Source organism: Macaca fascicularis, chromosome X, assembly GCF_037993035.2.
Source record: "Macaca fascicularis isolate 582-1 chromosome X, T2T-MFA8v1.1".
Taxonomy (NCBI): Eukaryota; Metazoa; Chordata; class Mammalia; order Primates; family Cercopithecidae; genus Macaca; species Macaca fascicularis.
In genome coordinates this window covers 75,991,461-76,012,876 of record NC_088395.1, presented here as the reverse complement: position 1 = coordinate 76,012,876, position 21,416 = coordinate 75,991,461, and positions in this window count along the sequence as shown.

Sequence of the window (21,416 nt, the reverse complement as noted above, 5' to 3'; positions counted from 1 at the left end):
ATTCATGTATTCATTCAACAAATGTTCCTTGAGTATCTACGAAGGGAGGTAGGATAGTGTAGTAACAGTGCAGGCTCTGAAGCCAGACTCCCCGAGTTCAAAATCCAGTTCTGCCTTTTCTTATCTGTGTGAACCTGGTTGAATGACTTAACCTCTCTGTGCTCCAGTGACCTTATCTCCACAATAGGGCACCTACCTCACAGGGCTGTTATAAGGATTAAGTAAGTTAGTCCATGTAAAGTATTTACTGCTTGGCACAGAGTGGAGCTCATTAAATGTCATGAGACCATTCTAAATGCTGGGGTTGCAACAGGAACAAGACAGACAAGATCCCTGTCTGCATGGAGCATTCCATAAATGTTGGTCTCATTCTCTCTTCCTTTTGTTCTCCCTGTGAGGGGGACAAAGTGTCTCAGATAGCTCAAGCTAAAAGCCATCCTTTGCTCCTTCCCCTCTTCCAACCAATCCATAAATATTAAACATATATGCACATGCACAACAAATATTCTTCGAGCACCTTGTCTAGTTCTGTGCTAGATGCTGAGGCCGTGGAGATGAATATGACTCAGGCTTCATTCACTAAGAATGCTTAATGAGAGAGAAAGACAGACAGAGAGAGAGAGAGAGAGACAGAGTGAGATTCTCTTAGGGCCATGAGTTCTGAGTCTCAAGAAAAGATGCTGAGAACTTTCCTGGGGCTCAGGGAATATTTCCGACGGAAGAAAGAGCACAGGCAAGGGCATGGAAGTTCTGATAGGTGATCAGCACTCCAGCAGGACTGGGGCATCAGTGGGTTGGAGGGCATGCTTCCTATCTTCTTTCGAAATGGGGAGGAGGCAAGAGGGGAGCACTTTTTACAGGGCACCTAGCACAACTGTGCTTGGTGCTCGCCAACTTATCTCACCATGGGGCTGGGCATTCTTACCTGCATTTCACAGATGAGGAAACAGACTCATAGCTGGGGAGGGACATGGTCAGGGCCACCCACCTAGCAAATGGCAGAATTGAGGCAGGCGCCTAAGTCTGTAGGCCTCCAGTGCCTGCATGCGCTCCCCGAGGCTTCTTTGCTGTCTCTATGGTTAGCCTGTATGGAGACTTGTGCTGGCTAGCTGTGTGTGTGCATGTGTGACTGTGTGTGTAGTGGGAAGGTGGAAGGGTTGAGGGAGGCTGAGGAAGGGGATGCCTGAGGATCTGTACACACTGTACCAAGCCCATGCCCCTCTGCCCCTAGTAGGGGAGATCAAGGAGAAGGAAGTATAAAGGCCTATGTTACCCTGTGTCTCTCCCCATCCAGGAATTCACCATGAGAAAGACAGCCTGTCTCCCACCCCTTACACACACATGCAGGCATGCATGCACGCACACACACACACAGACACACATACACACACACACACGTCCCTCCATCCTCCCCCGCTCCTAAAAATATCAAACCAGTGGAGCTACAAGGGAAATGAATGTTTGGCAGCAGAGCAAGTGGCCTAGGAGTGGTGTCAGGCTCCGTAAATATTTACCCGCTGGATTAGAGCAGAAGTTGGAAACATTAGGCAGCTGAAAATTACTGTTTTAATAGCATGGCTGATAAATCCAAACTTCGGGGGTTTGTTTGGAAGTCTCGGCTTCTGGGAATTTTAGCGTGTAAACTGTGGGCCTGGGGCGGCTGGGAACAGAATGGAGGGATGTGGGCTGTTGAGTGGGTCTGCCTGGAGGAGAGGACAGCCAGGCCAGAGGTGGCCCAGCACCTCAGGTTACAGCCGGCTGAATGGCACAACATTAATTAATCTCCTCATTCATTCATTCATTCATTCATTCATTTCTCACACCCTGTTAAAGGGAGAAGTATCGAGCAAATAAGCTATTGAACACAAAAATGTGCCATATATTTTAGGAGATGCTTTATTTTTTAGTTCTACATTTAATATTGACCATAACCCTGGGTGGTAGCAATTTTTTTTTTTTTTTTTTTTTTTTGAGACGGAGTCTCACTCTGTCACCAGGCTGGAGTGCAGTGGCGCAATCTCAGCTCACTGCAACCTCCGCCTCCTGGGTTCAAACATTTCTCCTGCCTCAGCCTTCTGAGTAGCTGGGGCTACAGGCGCGCACCACCATGGCCAGCTAATTTTTGTATTTTTAGTAGAGATGGGGTTTCAGCATGTTGGCCAGGATGGTCTTGATCTCTTGACTTCGTGATCTGCCCGCCTCAGCCTCCCAAAGTGCTTGGATTACAGGCGTGATCCACCTTGCCCAGCCAGCAATTATTATTTTTATCCTACAAGAGGTTAGGAAAATCAAGCCTCAGTGGGAAGGTAACTGGTTCAAGGGCACTAGCTGGAAAGAAGCAGGGCAGGGATTTAACCCTAGGTGCCTCTGACTCCAAAGCCTTGTTTTTCCCACTACACTATGCCACCCTCCTGTGTGAGGTATGAAGTAGACACTCAATACATTTCAGAGGAATTTCAAGCAAAGTACTAGAAAATACAGAGATGAATCTGACCAAGCTCCTCCCTCAGAGAACTCCTGGTCTAGAAGAAGTCTAAGATGCAAATTCAGACGATTCAAATTCTAGGGAGAAAGTAGCTAGTGCCTTAAGAGAGGAAGTGCTGAGGAGGGAAGAATTTCTTTCAGGTTGGGGCAGAGAAGAGGGAGGTATCAAGGTGAGGAGGACAAGAAAGCCTCCTGCAGGAAGTGGCAGTTGACCGGGGCCCTAGGGCCCTAGCTGATGGATAGAATTTGCGTACAGGGAAGTGAGGAGGGCAGGTATCCAGGCAGCAGGAACAGCATGAGGGAAGGCACGGAGGAGGAATGTTGAGTTTGGTTGAACCAGAGAGTATAAAGAGAAGGGGCAGGAAATAAGTTCCAAAAGGTAGATGGGTGCCAGATTTTGAGGTACTTCATAGCCCTCTGATGTTGAGAGAGCCAAGCGTCCTGGGGCTTGAGCTACACAAGGGTTCAGGCCACAGCCTGACTCCTTTTATTCCTTCTGCTCTCTGGAAAGGCAAATGGAATGGTTCCCCTGAGCACCCACCCAACCCCAGTGTGTGTGTGTCTGTGTGTGTGTGTGTCTCTGTGTGTGTATCTCTCTGTGCGTGTATCTCTGTGTGTGTGCCATTGCACTTCCTTCCACAAGCCTGCCTTCCAGCTGCTTCCAGCTGTGGCCAGCCCCCCCCCCATTCCATTCTAAGGCCAAGATCCTGGCTCCCCACTGCTAGAGCTGAGGCACCAGCTGGTGACAGGACAGTGCAGCTGGTTCAAGCCTGTGTGGGCAGTCCTGAGTCAGAAGAGACAGAGGGAACAGGGGAAGGTCGCCATGGGCAGCTGGGCCCACTGAACAGAGGAGTGGGAAGGGTGACGGGGCAGTGGTGGGAGAAGAGAGCACTGCTCTGACGTCCAATAGACCTGGACAGCAATGCTGCCTCTGACGTGGGACCTTGGGAAAGTCATTTCACTTCTCTGAGCTTCAGTGTCTGCCTCTGTTTCCCTTCCCTGGAGGTGTTCTCTGAGATTTCAGTGACATGATGCCTGGAAAGTACTCAGCGTGCTACTTGACACATACTAAGCACACAGCAAAGGGCAACTGCCTTGCTCGGAATAAATGAACACTTCTGTATCTCCACAAGGAGATACAAAAGCAGAGATACCCACAGCAGACTTTATTTCCGGAATGTCTTCCCTTGGAGGCTTGGAATAGGGGAGCTCCCACCCTGCAGAGACAGGAAGATGATCCAGAGAGCATGGGGGCTTCCTTGTCCTATCTAAACTGTATGTTTCACAACTCAGTGGAAATAAGTCAATTTCAAGTTCGGGAAACCAGGGGTGTTAGGACTTCCAACTTGTGCCTCAGGGGCCCAACGTCAGGCCCCCTCCCTGCACTCTCACTGGACCCTTTCTCCCCGACTCTTTCCCAGGTCCTCCAGCTCGCCTCTGCAAAGTGGGAATAAACATGCTTGCACTACATTCTATGGGGTGGGAGAGATGGAGGAGGGAATGTCAGCAAAGAGGAGGTGACAGGCAGGGTTGTGTGCAGGGAGCGGGGGAGGGTCCCTCAGCCAGTCCTGGGAAAGGTGTGAGTGAAATGGAAGAAGCTGTTCCTTTGGGGCTCTGTCCTCCCCAGTCCCCAGTAAGAATGGGGGGAGGGGAAGAAGGCCGAAAGGGGCTTGAGGCCATCCCCAAATTTGGTATTTAGGCCTCTCCGTGTGGTTTTCCTGCTCCAGAAAATGTTAATTTACTGCAGTTTGAAAAATGATCAAGCCAGGGCTGGGACTCAGCAGCTGGTGCAAGGGAGAGAGAAATCTCTTTTTGTTCTGTGGGGAATTGGGCTGCAGCCCCCACCCCCACCCTGCTCCCATGTGGGGCCATCCTTCTCCCAGTGTCGAATGTCGACAGGCTCCTCCCAGGAGCAGCCTGCCTTCCTCAGGCGCTGAACCACACCAACATTTATCAAAAGCCTCGAAGCTTCTGAGCGAAAGAGGTATGTGGGGAGGTATGAAAGTCAGCCCCGGTCGGGGGGCGGGGGGCGGGGTCCCAGGCCTGATGAGAATCATCAGCAGCCTTTGGGGGTCCACGGCAGTGGACCCGAGTTGGGAAGGGAGGCCTGCAGTGGGGCAGCTGGCTAGAAGCAGTGTGGGAGCCTCCCCTCCTCTTCCTGGGTCCTGTCAACCTATGTCCCACCTGCCTGGCTGCCCCTTCACCTCTATTGTTCAGCCAGATAAAAGATGATTATGGAAAAACAGTCTGCACCCAGCAGGCAGGCTGAGCAAATCAACAAATCCCCAAACTTGCTGCTGCTGCTGCCTGGTTGGGGCCCACTGAGCCCAGCTGGACTAGACAGACCAGCCTCTAGGGCCCCCTGTACTCATTTCACAGCCACCACTTGCAGGGAGCACCATTGTTGTGCCTCATGGGGACAGTTCTGTCTCTGAGCTCCAGGGGCACGGACATCATTCTGTGGAGCCTCTGCTCCCTCAAGGGAGTGTTCCAACGTGGCCGCTTCTTCTAGGTCATCATGGCTGGCCAGCCTTGCCATCTCTCCTGCCCTACGCCATTTCGCACTCCATTCATCAGCAAGCACTTGTTGATATTGACGATGTGCAGTGCACCAGGCTAGGTGCTAGGACACAAAGGTGAACAAGGCACAGGCCCTGCCCCAGAGGAGGTTCTAGAAGGGGAAACAGACACATACAGAGATAAGAGGGAAAGTGTCTTCAGAGGGGTATGGACAACTCAGTTCACTACCTTCATTACCCTCACTCACCACTTACATCTTCATCAACCTCACATCCATCTACCTCCCTCACCTTCATTTCCACCTCCCCACCACCACCACTACTTCCCTCTCCTCTTTACACTGTGGCCACCAACATCAATCCTAACACTATAATCGTCATCACCGTTATCTCCGTCATTGTGAATTTTAATTTCTCATCCCTGCAAATCAATTTCCTGCTCTCTAGGAATTCATAGCCTGAAACTGATGTGCCAACAGGGCACAACTATTAAGACACAATCTTTTTAAAACCTCTGCATGAATGTGTAGGAAAGTACTTACACGGTAGTCTCCTGTTCGAGCAACCTCTTGGGGGCTTATGGAATCTCTCAGGTCTGGTTGGAGGTTTTCAGTGAGATTCAGATTGGTTCTTGGCCTACAAAAAGTTCTTCATTCTGTCTCTCTGTTCCAGTGGGTCAGCATTAACCCTTCTGGAGGCTGAGGGCCAAGGAGTCAAAGAAATCTAACCCAGGGACTAAGGGTGGTGCCTGTCTGCATTTTAGCTGGAACCTGCCGGCAGCTTGCTAGTTTGGAATTCTCAGCATTCCTGCCAAGCCCAGGCTTGGCTCAGGTGTCACCCATCCTGGCCTGGCTGACAGTAGATGAAAAGGGTCATAAATTCAAGAACTCCAGATGAAGCACCACTTTGCTAAGTCACAGTGCCTCCACACTGTCACACCTGCTATGAGGAGACCCAGTCCCTGGCGAATGCTCCAATTCAGTGGTTTTCCAAGTAGGTCTACACATCAGCAGCATCACTCCCTCCCCAACCTCCCCTGCTGTGCACCTTATTGGAAATGGAAGCTCTTGGCTCCTCCATCACAGACCCACTGAATCAGAAACTCTGGGGTAGGACCTAGCAATCTGTGCTTTAATGAGCCTTCTTAATGATTCTGATGCATCTAGAGTTTGAGAACCAGTGGTAGAAAGAGGGCAATGGACTCAGGCCAACCAGGATTTAAATTCCAGCTCTGCCATTACTAGCTGTGTAACCTAGGATAGGCTGGTAAACCTCCACAAGCCTTGGTTTTCTTATCTGCAAAATGGAGATCATAACACCTGACTACCTGAAAATTGCATTACTTTTGATTTGATGTAAGGACAAAATAAACAGGTCATGAACAATTACAACTGAAGCTGCTGGTCCCTAGAGTTATTAAAGAAGAGTTCAGGGGACCACACTGTGGAGCGAGTGAGTGCATGGTGTATGAGCCAGGAGTCCTGTTTGACTGGGATGCAAGGTGTCTACTGTATGTCTGACTTCTTGGTTACCCCTGCCAAATCTATCATGTGTCACACATTTCAAACCTCCATTTGTGCCTTGAATTGGCTGTTTCCTCTGTCCGGAATTACTTATTCCTGGAGCCCATGCAAATTATTTCTTTCCTGTGGAGTTCTTTTCCGAATCACTCAGGAATTGCACTCAGTGCAAGAAACTGAACCCAAAAAAGTCTAGCTTAGACACGCAAGGGTTTATAGTCTCAGATACCAGACGCCTGGAGATAGGCAGCTCAGAGATGGCACAGTGGCACTATGGAGTCATCAAGATCTCACATCCTCCATCTCTCTGCTCTGACATCCTAGTACCAGCTTCATTTTCAAGGTCTTGTCAGGATTCAAGATGGCTGCTGGAGCTCCAGTCATCACGTCACCATTCCAGGCAATAGAAAAGGGAAAGGACACATATCCTAACTGTCAATTTCCTCTGAGGCAACAGCTCCAGAAGTCCCATGTGACATTTGCTTTTACATTTTATTGCTCAGAATGTAGTCACATGGTCACATCTAGTTGTAAGAGAGGCTAGGAAATATACTGTTTCAGCTAGGCATTGCCGTCGTGGGTAAAACTGGAGTTTTGTTACTCAGGGAGAAGGGAAGAGTAGGTATTGAATAACTATTAGAGCAGTCTCTGTGACAGCTCCTCTTCTCCTCTCAGAAGTGCTGATCATCAGCTGGACTCCTATAGCGCTGTGCTCTCTCCTCCGTTACATTTAGTGCTCTGCTCTGAAATCTAGCACCTAGCTTCAGTAAGTCCACCAAGCAGGAGGGAGTGCCCCAAGTACTACTCTGTTCAGCCTAGCTCAAAAGAAAGGCTTGAGCGGCAGTGCTGGTGAGCAGGTGGCAAGCTAGAGGGTACAGAGCATTGCAAAGAGTGTTGGCTTCAGAGCCAGCCTCAAGTTCAAATTGTAGCCCTGCAATACAGTGATTCCATAACCTCAGCCACTAGTAGCAATGATCTTTGAGCACTTGCTATACGCCAGCCAAGTTGTTTCTATATATAGATAATTCTCATTTAATCTATTTAATTGGTGTGATTATCATCTCCAATTTAGAGCTGAGAAAACTGGGAGTTAAGTGACTTGTTCAAGGTCCCCTAGCTACAAAGAGGCAGAGTCAGGTTCCAAATCTGGTGGTCTGAGCCAGAGCCCAAGCTCTTAGCCACTGCACAGCAGAGTATCTCTGTAAACCTTGCCACCCCCTCAAGTTCCTTATCGGTGAGGTGGGTGTGATCATCCCTACTTCACAGGCTTGTGTTAGGGATTTAATGTCATCATATATGTTAAAGTGCCTCCCATTTTGCCTCATGCAATAAATGTTCATTCTTCTCTTCTTCCACTTCTGACAAGGGCCCTGTGCTGGCTCCCCGTGGCAGGCTCTTTGGAAGCCAGCGTTGCTTGTCTTCCCACTCCTTTCTTCCTGTCAGTGTCATGGTTCTCTGAGCATGAGGATCTGCTCACCTCTGCGTCAAGACAGAGTTATTGTCACAGGCACACTCCACCCAGGGAACAACCTCACACTGTGGTGGTTCCTGCCTCTAAGAGGAGCTGCCCCTGGTGGAGGGATGTGGGCACCTCCCATTCTGAGAAGAGGTGAAGCTCATGTTTCATTTTAGGACAGATTGAGGCCAGAGAGGGGCTGTGTCAGTGGCAGGGTGGGGTTTCAAACTAGAAATGAACAGTGCTCTCAGCACATCTCTTCCCCTCTCAGGGCCACCCGTTTCCTGAGAACCTCAAATTGCTTGGTCTTGAAGGAACTCTCAGCTGGGATATGCTGACATTTCCCATCCTACTGGTATTTGATTTAGGCTCATGGTCACCTCCTCCAGGAAGCCAGCATCTCCCTTTCTTCTATGGTGCCACTCACATGGCTAGTCTGCCTTCTGCTCTCATGCTGACCACATCGTATGTAATAGGATCATTTTCCTACCATCTGGGAGCTCTGGGAGGGCAGGGACTATGTTTCATGGAGCACTGCTTCCATGGGATTCAGCCTTGAGCCCATCCCAAAGTCAGTGCTTGACAAATGCTCAATGACAGAACAACTAAATGAGTGAAGAACAAATAAATGACTGACTATGTGCCCTCCTTCTCTACGCCTGGGCCCTAGGGGGCTGTGTGGGTAGTGACAGCCCAAGGCTGGCAGACCAGAAAAGTGCTTTTCCCTGGAGCCACAAGAACAAGAGAACAGGGAAGAGACAAAGCGACATCACAGGAAAGCCAATTCCCCATGGCATTAATAGCCCAAGTTTTGCTGCAGGAGAGAGGCGAGTGGCAAAACAGGTGTGTGAGCTGATAATACAGTCGTCCTCCCTAACACCCATGTCGCTGAGCCAGGGAGCAGGCAGCCAGGAGATTAAAGCCCTGGCATTTCCTAACAGTGCCAATCAATATTTATTATAACAGGAGGCAGAGATTGCTATCAGCAAGCATACGAGAGAGAATAGATATATAGATTGTGTGTGTGTGTGTGTGTGTGTGTGTGTGTGTGTGTGTGTGTAAAAGCAAGGCGTAACTTATTATTCCTACTTAGATGCAAGGGAAGCAAATAACAACAACAATAATAATGACAATAATAATACAAGACAGCTTTGGAAAAGGAGCTTTGTTGATTTCTTGTGCTGAGAAGATAGCTCCTTTGGCAAGAGGCTCACTTAGTCTCCATGTGTCCACCCCGCTGAGGTTTTGATGTTCCACTTTCATCAAGAATATTGAGCATGAAATCCCAACATTATGTGGGCTGTCTGGTGACAGCTGATGAAGAGATGGAGTGTGGAGCGGAAGAGTGCCAGGGATGCCTGCCTTCACTGCCCAGGGACAAAGCGCTGGCTTAATTGGGCCCCTGGGAACAGTGACAGCCCAAGGGAGCAAAGCAGGGGACATCTGGGCCCTCTGCCACCCATCACCATTTGAGGCTCAACTTAGCGGCTGGTTTGGAGGTTTGAGGGAGGCTGAGGGTGCATCACCCTTAAGGGCAGTGGAGAGTTTGGGGATTCCAGTGCTGTTGACCTTGGCAGGAAGTGCGGACCAACACGTGCCCAGGCTCTTGAGCTTAGTGAATGAGGATGCTGGGAGCTGTGAGATTCACCTTGTAACTGCAAATTCTGAGCTCCAAAAACTGGCTCATAGAGTTTCCTGCGCTGACCATGGGAACCCTCTTACTCGGCCAGTACTGCTGCCTCAGGACCAAACCTGAGGCTTTTCTAGAGGAGCCGGGCCTGGGCTGTCCATACTGTGTCCTTGAAGGGCATCAAGTCCATCTTTGAGCTTTCAGGGCCTACTCCATCTGTCCAGTCCCAGACTTAAGAGGGCTCAAGGCATCCTTGGCTTAAAGATGTCTCAGAGTGCTGTCCAGGGCTGGCAACATGGACATTTCCTGGTGGCTTGTTAGGAGTGCAGAATCTCAGGCCTATACCTACTGAATCGAAATCCTCATTCAAACAAAATCCCCAGATGATTTCCCTTTACGTTAAAGTTGGAGAAGCCCTGCTCTAGATGACTAGGTTTTAGCCTCAGCTGCACATTAGAATCCCTTGGGGATCCATTTGAAAATGCTGATACCTGGGCCATATCCCTGCCTGAAAAAATGCAAGTCTCTGAGAATGGGGCCTGAGTACAGGTACTTTGAAACAGCTCCCCTCTGATTCAAATGTGCAGCCGAGGTTGAACATACCAGGGCCAGAGAGCATTCTATGGGTACTCATTCAGATGCATCCCAGGCTTCGGAGTCAGGCAGTCCTTCCAGGTGTCTAACCCACAGACCTCCTTTTGTGACTCTAACCCATAGGCTCTTCCTCAGTCAGGAGAGAGAGGGAACTGAAATACATCCTCTCTTTAAGAACAATTCTGAGGTCTACAGGGCATTCACGTACACGATCAGCATTCCTCCTGTGGACTCAATTCTGTAACAAGCCCTGGCAGATTTAGCAGAGAATCAAAAGAACAGGGAAGCCTTGCACCCCCCAGAGCTTACCTTGCTCTCATGTTCTAAGGGTACTGACCTCCCAGCCAGAGGCTGCCCACACCCTTGGATGCTCTCCCACCTGGGAGCACAGCAAGCCAAGTGTGCTCATTTGTCATGCCCTTCCTCTGCCTCCTTATTGGAGACCCTGATTCCTTGGGCTAATAGGACTAAAGGTGAACAGATCAACTCCACCATTTTCCCACCTACAAAAAAGCTGTTCTGCTGGCCTACAACCTGAGAGTCTTGAGAGGAGAAGGTGCCAACTTAATTCTAGGTGTTCCTCAAGAAAATAACTAGGGCCAAAGGGTGACTATTATAAGGAGGGAAACTCACACAATTTTCTTAAAGAGCTTCCCTAAAAGTGTCACAGGTGTCTCACAATGGAATGGTCTGCCATGTGAGGCAATGAGCTCTGACACTAGAGGGGAGCAATGACCTGGGAGGAAAACCAGAGCCTGTTGCATCCAATGAGAGTTGTGGTGGGGGCTGAAGCTCCTTGATGATCTCCAGCTCTGAGCACTTAGAAGATCAATTGTCAAAAAAGGGTGACATGGCTGGGCGCGGTGGCTCACACCTGTAATCCCAGCACTTCGGGAGGCCAAGGTGGGTGGATCACTAGGTCAGGAGTTCAAGACCAGCCTGGCTAAGATGGTGAAACCCCCGTCTCTACTAAAAACAGAAAAATTAGCCAGGCGTGATGGCAGGCGCCTGTAATCCCAGCTACTTGGGAGGCTGAGGCAGGGAATTGCTTGAACCCGGGAGGTGGCGGTTGCAGTGAGCCAAGATTACACATCACTGCACTCCAGCCTGGGTGACAGAGTGAGACTCTGTCTCAAAAAAAAAAAAAAAAGTGACACATTTGCCATTGCAAAAATGTGGAACCAACCCAAATGCCCATCAAGCAAGCGACGCATGGATAAAGAAACTGTGATATATATATATATATATATATATATATATATATATATATATATATATGATGGAATACTACTCAGCCATAAAAAGGAATGAATTAATCGCATTCATAGGAACCTAGATGGGATTGGAGACTATTATCCTAAGTGAAGTAACTCAGGAATAGAAAACCAAATATCGTATGTTCTCACTCATAAGTGGGAGCTAAGTTATGCAGATGCAAAGGCATAAGAATGGCAACAATGAACTTCGGGGACTCATGGAAAAGGGTGGGGAGGAGGTGAGGGATGAAGGACTACAAATTGGGTTCAGTGTATACTGCTTAGGAGATAGATGCACCAAAATCTCACAAATCACCACTAAAGAATTTACTCATGTAACCAAATACTACCTGTTCCCAAAAAACCTATGGAAATAAAAAAATTTTAAAAAGGGTGACAGGAGTGATCTAGACCAAGGGCTTTTTCTAGAGAAGCTTGGAGGGTTCTAATATCTGGAGGAAAAGGAAAGGCAGTCTAGGTTCTACTCTTCACACTGCCACTGACTGGCTGGACTGTGTGGCCTTGGGCAAGTGTATTCCCATCTTGAGTATCAATCTAGGGGACTAAACTCTATGGGCTCGAGAGGCCCTCTCAGCCAGAGCTACCATTTTGAACACTCTAGTGGGTGCCACTCACATAGACCACAGTCTAGCCTGTGACTACCTATCTGCTACATACTTTGCAGGGCCCAGTGCAAAATGAAAATGCAAGGCCTCTTGATTTAAAAAAAAAAAAATTACAGTTGGGCACAGTGGCTCACGCCTGTAATCCCAGCACTTTGGAGGCCAAGGCAGGTGGATCACGAGGTCAGGAAATCGAGACCATCCTGGCCAACACGGTGAAACCCCATCTCTACTAAAAATACAAAAAATTAGCCGGGCGTGGTGGTGTGCCTGTAGTCCCAGCTGCTCAGGAGGCTGAGGCAGGAGAATTGCTTGAACCCGGGAGGTGGAGGTTGCAGTGAGCCAAGATCACGCCACTGCACTCCAGTCTGGGCGACAGAGTGAGACTCCATCTCAAAAAAAAAAAAAAAAAAATTGCTAAGAATTTCAGCCAGGTGCAGTGGCTTACGCCTGTAATCCCAGTACTTTGGGAGCTGAAGCAGTTGGATTGCTTGAGCCCAGGAATTTGAGCCCAGCCTGAGCAACATAGCAAAACCCCATCTCTACAAAAAATATAAAAGTTACCTGGGCATGGTGGCACATGCCTGTAGTCCCGGCTGCTCAGGTAGCTGAGGTGTGAGGGATCACCTGAGCCCGGGAGATCGAGGCTGCAGTGAGACGAAATCACGCTGCTCAAGCTTGGGCAACAGAATGAGACCCTGTCTCAAAAAAAAAAAAAAAAAAAAAGGAATTTCAAAGTGAGAACAGCAGAGCTTTAAAGCAAGTGTGGGATTCTGTGGATTGCACTGGTGGCATATCTGTGAGGCTGGCCCTGACTATACAAGTGCAAGCTGAAGGGGCAGTAAGACAGATATGGGGGCTTATACCTTAGCATTTTCCCTCCTCCCACCCTGCTCCCCTTGGGCTTGGCAGCCCTCAGATGAAGCCCTTGACTGTTTAGTTAGAGGGTAGGTGGAAAGCCCAGAGAAGCCAGGGGCCTGTTGACCCTGGAGAACTGAATTAGGAGGAAATGATTTGAGAGGTAATCAATATGCTCAATTGCAGTTCATTACCATCTAATGAGTCCTCTAACAGTTTAGCCTCCACTGGGGCCCAGCCAGCACTGCCACCTCTCCATGCCCCTGCTCCCCCATGTAATTTGTTCTCCAAGGGGGCTGATCCCAGGTGTGAGGCAGTGAGGGATGGGGGGCAGCAAGGGAGGGCAAGGGAGCACCAGATGACTACTGACAGCAGGCCACAGTTGAAAGGGCCCTTGGGGACCTTCCAGTCCAACCTCTTCATGGGACAAGTAAGGGAACAGAGGCCCGGAGAGGGAAAGGAATGTATCTGAAATCATACAGCGAGTCCAGCTGCAAAAACCAGAATAGGAATTGGGTTCCACTAGCCCTTCACCCAGGGCTATCTTCCCACTTGCTTTGACAGCAGAAGCCCCGAGCTTGCACCCCAGCCCTGCCATATGCTAGCTGCGCCCCCTGACTTTTCAAAACCTTAGCTTCCTCATCTGTAAAATGAAGGCAATATTACCCATTCTACAAGTCTAGAGTGTGGTTTAAGTGAGACAACAGAAGTGAAAAGCGCTTTGTAAAGTGCAAGGAGCTCTTCAAACGTAAAACATCTATGCATTCACCATTTCCCAAGGCCCTGCTTTTGTGCAGGCGCTGTGCTGTAATGCTGGGAGCCAAGCAAGAGCTCTGACAGAGTCCCTGACCTCCTGCTGGGAGACTTCTGTGTAGAGGAAGGTAAGCTACAGTACAGCACAGCCTCTTGGGAGTTGAGGGAGGGACAGGCAGGGAAGACTTCATGGAGGAGGTTAGCTTGGGACGAAGAGGAAGTAGCATGGGGTTTTAAGTGAGGAATGACATAATCATACCTTTGACAGCATTTGCATAGCACTTACTATATGTTAGACCCTGTTCTAAGCACCTTCCAAATATTAACTCATTCAATCTAAACAACAAGCCTATGAAGTTTTCTAGGGAAACTGAAGTCCAAAGGTAAAATGACTCATTCAGGTCACAAAGCTAGTAAGTGGCAGAACTAAGATTCAAATTCAAAAAGCCCACACTCTTAATCATTTCCTGAGTTGTGGAAGAGGTGATAGACTGGCAGTTTGGATGCAGGAGAAAGGACTTCATGATATTTTAACTTCATTTTCGGATGGGATGACCTTCTTTCTCTGTGAACACATACCAGTGAAGTTGCATTGGTTAAAGCCCACATTTAGAGTTAACCTTTGCTCTAATTTTTTTTTTTTTTTGAGACGGAGTCTCGCTCAGTCTCCCAGGCTGGAGTGCAGTGACTTGATCTCGGCTCACTGCAAGCTCCACCTCCCGGGTTCACGCCATTCTCCTGCCTCAGCCTCCCAAGTAGCTGGGATTACAGGCACCCACCACCACGCCCGGCTAATTTTTGTATTTTTAGTAGAGACGCGGTTTCACTATGTTGGCCAGGCTGGTCTCGAACTCCTGACCTCGTGATCTGCCCACCTCGGCCTCCCAAAGTGTTGGGATTACAGGTGTGAGCCACCGTGCCCAGCCTCCCTTCTAGTCTTAAAAAATAATAATCATAATTGAAATCATAACTTACTATTGTTTTGTGTTCTTTTCTTTTTAAAAAAAAATTATTTATTTGAGACAGGGTCTTGCTCTATCACCCAGGCTGGGGAGTACAGTGGCACAATAAGGCTCACTGAAGCCTCAAATTCCTGGGCTCGAACAATCCTCCTGCCTCAGCCCCTTGAGTAGCTAGTACTACAGGCTCAAGACACCATGCTGGGCTAGTTAAAAAAAAAATTTTTTTTTAGAGATAGGGCCTCAGTATGTTGGCCAAGCTGCTCTCAAACTCCTGGCCCTAAGTGAGCCTCTTGCTTCAGTTTCCCAAAGTTCTGGGATTACAGGTGTAAGCCATTGTGCTTGACCTTGTGTTCTTTTTCACTTCACAATATCTCGCTGGCATCCCTCTACATAATTAGGAATGCTTGAAATCAAAATTGTAAATGGCTGCCTAGCCATCTGGCTGGATGTGCTATGCACTTAGGACCTGAACATCTCCAAGTTCTCCAGCCTCCCATGAGCACTCAACATCCAAATGGCCCAAGTCCGAGAGCCCACCTGGGTGTCCGGAGGAAGGCTAGAGCCCTCCCAGAGTTTACAATGCTCCAACTCCGGTGATTCTGTTGTTTTGCTTGTCCTTTGTCACCTGCAGCCCCCAGTGCTCTGGGATTTTCCCTCTTCCCTTCTGGTGCCCTCATCGCTCCTTTCTCTCTGTGTTGCTGCAGCTATTTCTGAGACCCGCAGTCTCTGTGTAGACTACAGCCTCTGTCTTAATTTCCCATCATATAGCTGAGTTGGTAAGTCATAACTTACTGACTTTCTGATGGCTTGTTGGTAACACAGAGTGGTGTTTCCCATAGCCGTTCATAGAGAACCACCTTTGCCACTTGCCATATTCATGTTTCACCTGTCCTAGCATGCACACTAATATTGGTCTTTCTAGCAATACTCTCCCCTCACCTTTTTGCTTGAGTTTCAGCCTAAGCGAGTATTCTTTTCTTTTCTAAGCAATTCTCCTTCCTCAGCCTCCTGAGTAGCTGGGAATCCAGGCACGCACCACCACAGCCAGCTAATTTTTGTATTTTCAGTAGAGACGGGGTTTCACCATGTTGGCCAGGATGGTCTCGATCTCTTGACTTCGTGATCCACCCACCTCAGTCTCCAAAAGTGCTGGAATTTCAGGCGTGAGCCACCGCACCCAGCCGCAAGTATTCAATTTCTTTTTCCTCCACGGCCCACCTAAAATCCTCTCCTGTACAGAACTTCTCTTGGGGTAATACTGGCATGGGGAATTACAATTGATAGTGGGCTCATTTGCTCTGAGTCTCTGCCCTTTCCCAGGGCTCACTGCTGGCGGTCATGGTCTTTAATCCAGGCTGCCGCCTCGTTGCTGGGACCCTGTCCTCCTCAAACCCAAGCCTCTTTTCTTCCGTCCTTTCTATTCCCATGCCAGGGCTGTCATCAACCCCCCACCCCCCGCCCCACCTGCCCCCATGCTGTCGCAAAGCCTGGCCAAAGGAAGCTGAAAATCATTTAACATCACAAGAGATTCTGCAGAGATGCCGCCCAGCCCACAATGAAGAAGGCCTTTTACATTATTAAACAGAATGCTTAACATCGCTGCTTACCGCATCTGCATATGGAGTCAGGGCCTCCCCAAGACAATGAATAGGTACTTGAGGTACATCTGCATGACCAAGAGGCCTCGCCTGCGGGTCCCTAGCGGAACAAAGGCACCGTCTGCCTCCAGGACAAATTTTAGCTGCTCCCCTTAGAGACCCGGGCAACACATCACCGGCAGCTTAAAAAAGAAATAGCGGTTTTGTCTCCTGCCTCCAGCCTTTGAGGATTGAGAAATGTTAAGGTCCAGTCTCCGAGGTCGCGGTCACACAGTTTTAACACTTCCCCCATTCGATCCAGTTATTTGCTTTTATAAATAACACCCAGGGCGGGGGGACATTTGGGGCATAAATTTTTACTCACATTCACAATTTCTTTAGGACAAATACCTACAAGTGGGATTTCTCGGTCACACGATGTGCACTTTTAAAAAGCTTTTCTTATTTCTTGTCAAACGGCCGTTCCAACGGCCGAAGTGATTTGCTGCCCGACTCCCTCCCCTGCACCCCTCCCTGCAGTGAGCAAGGGACCGCCTCACAAAACCCTCCGTAGCATCAAGTGTTATCATTTTTAATCCCTGCTAATTTGATAGGCCAAATATGGTATCTCATTGTTGCTTTAATTTGCATTTCTTTGCGTTCTAGTGGGGTTGAACATCTTTTCATATGTTTATTGGCCATTATTTTGTGAATTGTCTGCTCATTGGGGCCTTGTTTTCTTCATCTCCTGTCTTCTCCAAAGCCCAGGGCTAGCTATGAATTAAACACACCATACATTATTTTTAATTAATCTTCCTTAAACACAGCTCTGATCATGTTACTCCCCTACTTACAAAACCGCTGATGGCTCAGTATTGCCGACAGGATTAAGTCCCAATTCTTTAGCCTGGCTTTCAAGGCCAGTCACAGTGGGCCACAATCTAGCTCCTCTCCTGACTCCACACCTGTATCCACTCTCTCCTCTGCCAAGGTAGACTATCTGATGCTTCTCACCTCTGTCCTTTGCATGCCACTCCCGTTGCCCTCATTCATCCTTAAAGACACAGCTGAAATGTCACTTTCTATTGGGCGATTTCCTACTAGCCCCAGGTTAGATGGCTTTCCCACCTCCTTTCTCTACTCCTGTTGGCAGCACAGGTTTGGGTGTCTGGCTCTTCCTCTCCCTCTTTGGACTGTGAGCTCTTGGGTGGGGTGAGGTGTGGGACAGAGATCAGTCTTTTTCCAGTCTGTGGCCTCAGAACCTGAAGCGTAAGATGCGGGGAGGGTTAATCACAAGGGTCGCCTCTCACAGGCCAGGTGCTGCACTGGATGCACTAGATGCTTCATGGCTGCATACACATGTGAATATATGATGGAAGAGAAAAAAAAAACAGTTTAAACCCAAACAACTAAAGTTACTTCTAGCATCCAAGGGGTTGAGACAAAATTCACATGGGGTGGGGATAGGGGATACATCTCTGTACCGCTGCCTTCCCCTCTAGGGCAAAGAGAAAGTGTGAGAGAGAAAGGAAGTGGTCCAGTGTTAAGTAGAGCATGATAGTGAATTTGGAAAGGTAGAAAGGCAGTCTGGGAGCTGCGTGGGGGCAGGGGCTGGAGAAGGTCGAATTATTCACTATAATGAAGTGGGAGGGAAGATGTAGACATATGTATATTTGAGTTGCCATAGGGTAGCAAACAGTGGGGAGCAGAGAGCTGGCCAAGCAGGCTAGAGGTTACCTAGATGGTGAGAAACACTCAGGAAACTTTTTAAAGAACGGTGTCTAAAACTTGCTTTAAAGTTGATGGTGATTCTATGTTGTAAGCTACTCTGTCTTATCCAGCCTGTGGTCAAGTTGGCCACACACACACATACACACACACACACACACACACACACACACACACACACACACGACACACACACACACACACACACACACACACCCCCTGGCGGGAGTGTGTTCCCTGAGAGGGAGCCTGGAGACAGTACCTGCGGGGCAGTGAGGCAATCTATAGCAAAATCTCTCAGGGCCGCAGGCTCAGAGCCAGAAGATACTGGGAGAAGTGGCCTATCTGCCAGCTTCCCTCCCATGAACAGATACTTGAGTGCTTTCCTTCTAATCTTAGAAAAGCTACCTAAGTTGAGACAAGGATACCCATACCTCTCCAGAGTGCCCCCAGCAACCCTAGGTATAGGGAGGTCTTGCCATCCTACAGATGCTGACATGAAGTCCACTGGTAGGAAGCAGTCGGCTGGCACTCACATAGTTAGGAAGCAGCAGGCTGGGGTGCCTGATTCCAATGCCAGTGTTGCTACTGCAGTGCTTTGCTGTTGGTGTCTAGCACTGTGCCTGGTACAGCGTCAGTATGCAATACATGTTTGTCAATTGAATTCAATCTGTTGCAACCAACATTTTCTGATGTGTCAATTGTGCTCCTGAGTGTCTGGACAAGGTATTGAGGGGTTCAGGGATAGAGGGTGCAGATGCTATAAGACATGATTCCTGCTCTCTCTGGGCATATAGGCAAATAGGCAAAATCTGAACATGTAAATGGTGAGCAAACAACCCCCAGCAGCAATGATAATCACAGGTACCATTTATCGAGTGTTTATTATAAACCACACGCTGTTGCAAACGCTTTTCTTTTCTTTTTTTTTTTTTTTTACATGGCGTCTCATTCTGTCGCCCAAGCTGGAGTGCAGTGGTGCGATCTTGGCTCACTGCAACTTCTGTCTCCCGGGTTCCAGTGATTCTCCTGCCTCAGTCTCCTGAGTAGCTGGGATTACAGGCGTATGCCACTATGCCTGGTTAATTTTTGTATTTTTAGTAGAGACAGGGTTTCACCATGTTGGCCAGGCTGGCCTCGAATTCCTGACCTCAGGTGATCCACCCATCTCGGCCTCCCAAGGTGCTGGGATTACAGGCGTGAGCCACCACACCCGGCCCCAAGTGCTTTTCATAGATTATCCCATTTAATCCTTATAACAACTCCATGAGAAAGAAAATGGGTCACAGGGAAGGTTAAAAACTTGCCTAGGGTCACACAGCTAATAAATTGCTAAGCCAACATTCAAATCCAAGGAGCCTAATTACAATTCCACACTTCCGACCTCTAATCTTGGTGCTCTGCTGCCTCCCTAAGCACCCTAGCTGGGGTGCCAGGTACATGATGTTGAAGGCTAAAGGTCACAGGAAGTTGGAGAGGACTGGGGTGGCCAGGGAGGGCTTCACCAGCTCGGTTGTACCTTACCTGGGCCTTGAAGACTGGGGAGGCTTGAGACAGGAGGGGTAGGAGGGCGCTACTCCAAGCAGGGCTGGGTGTGGAATGAGCCTGGATATCGCAAGACTGGAGTCAATGAGCAGCACCTGGTGGCAGATGTGTTTTGTGTGACCCAGCTCAAAATTTTACAAAAATCTGAATGATTTGACATTTTAAAAAATCTAGAGATTTTACCTTCAGGTTTTGGATTTCTGGCTTTTCTGGATAAATTAGAGGATCGATCTGGCAACATTGGGCCCTGTTGTAATCTGAATGTTTGTATTCCCCCCAAAATTCATGCATTGAACTCGTAGCCCCCTAGGTGATGGTATTACGAAGTAGGATCTTTGGGAGCTGATCGGGTCATGGGAGTGCAGTCCTCATGAATGAGATTAGTGTCCTTCTAAAAGAGACTCTGGAGACACCCTTGTCCTTTTTGCTATTGAGGTTACAGTGAGAAGATGGCCATCTACGAAGCAGGCCCTCACCAGAAACCAAATCTGCCAGCACCTTGATCTTGGACTTCCCAACCTCCAGAATTGTGAGAAATAAATTTCCATTGTTTATAAGCCACCCAGTCTATGGTATTCTGTCACAGCAGTCCGAAGAAACTAAGACAGGCCCTCATTCTTGCATGGGCATGATTGGTGGGAATTGAAGAATGTCACCACTTGTAAATGAGGCATGCCACTCCCATTCTCCACACTCTGCCCTACTCCTGATTGCATCTCCAACTCAGCTCACATCCCTCACTTCCCTTCCCTACCCAGCCTCTGCACGCCAATGATTTTTGTGACCTCCATGCAGACCGAGACTGTTGGAGGACAGTGTGGAGCCCTGGATGCTCAAGGCATGTCAAATGGTAGCAGCCTGCCAGGAGAGAAAGGTTTCCTGCGGAAGCTATGGGGAGAGGGTTAGAAAGGGCAGTTGCAGACTGACTGCACAGGATCTTGTCTCCTATGCTGAAGAATTGTGACTTTACCGACAGGCAATGGGGAGGCATGTCAAGAGGGAGGAGCGCCACTGTGGAGGCAGCAGTTGTGATGGTTTCAGCAGGGATGAGATGGTCTCAACTGAAGCAGGGGTGGGGAGTAGAGAGGTGGAGGAAAATCCTGGGGTGCAGAGGACATGACCAGAGGAGACTCAACAGTCTGGAGAGTGACTCACTGGCTGGAGGATGTGTAAGGGGAAAGCAGGGACAGGGAGCATTTGTGGTGACTGAAGCTTGCTGAGCTGAGTGAACAGTGGTACCATGAGCAGTAATTGGACCAGATGGCTGGTGGAGGGCACATGGAAGACAAGATGAATCTAGCTTAGCCATGTTAAATTTGAGGTGCTAGAGAGAATTCCAGGTGTCTCCCAGTTGGGGATGTGAGACTGGAGTTTGGCAAAGAGGATGGGGCTGGGAAGAAATTTGCAAAGCCTCCTTTTGGAGGTTGCAGTGAGCCGAGATCATGCCACTGCACTCCAGCCTGGGCAACAGAGCGAGACTCCGTCTCAAAAAAAAAAAAAAAAAAAAAAAAAAAAGAGAAAAGCCTCTTTTAAGAGGGCAGCAGTGTGACTGAGGGAGCAGAGAGTGTCTTAAGACAGAAATTTTGTGCCAAAGTCAGAACCTCAAGGTGGGAATGTATGAGGCGTGGGTGAACAGAAGAGGAGGAAGCAGAGAAGTGTGTGTGTGTGTGTGTGTGTGTGTGTGTGTTTGTGTGTGTGTGTGTTTGTGTGTTGGTAGAGAGCATTGGCAGAGAGATCAGAGGAGAATCAGGAGAATAAGTCTTCATGAAAATCAACAGAGGAGTTTCAGGAAGGAGTCTGCTGCATCCACCAGGGCCAGAGGCCCAGGAGATGCAGGTGGAGAAGTAGCCAATGGGGTGGATGATTTCTAATTACGACCTCACTCAGCCTCACGGTGGGAGATGATTCCTC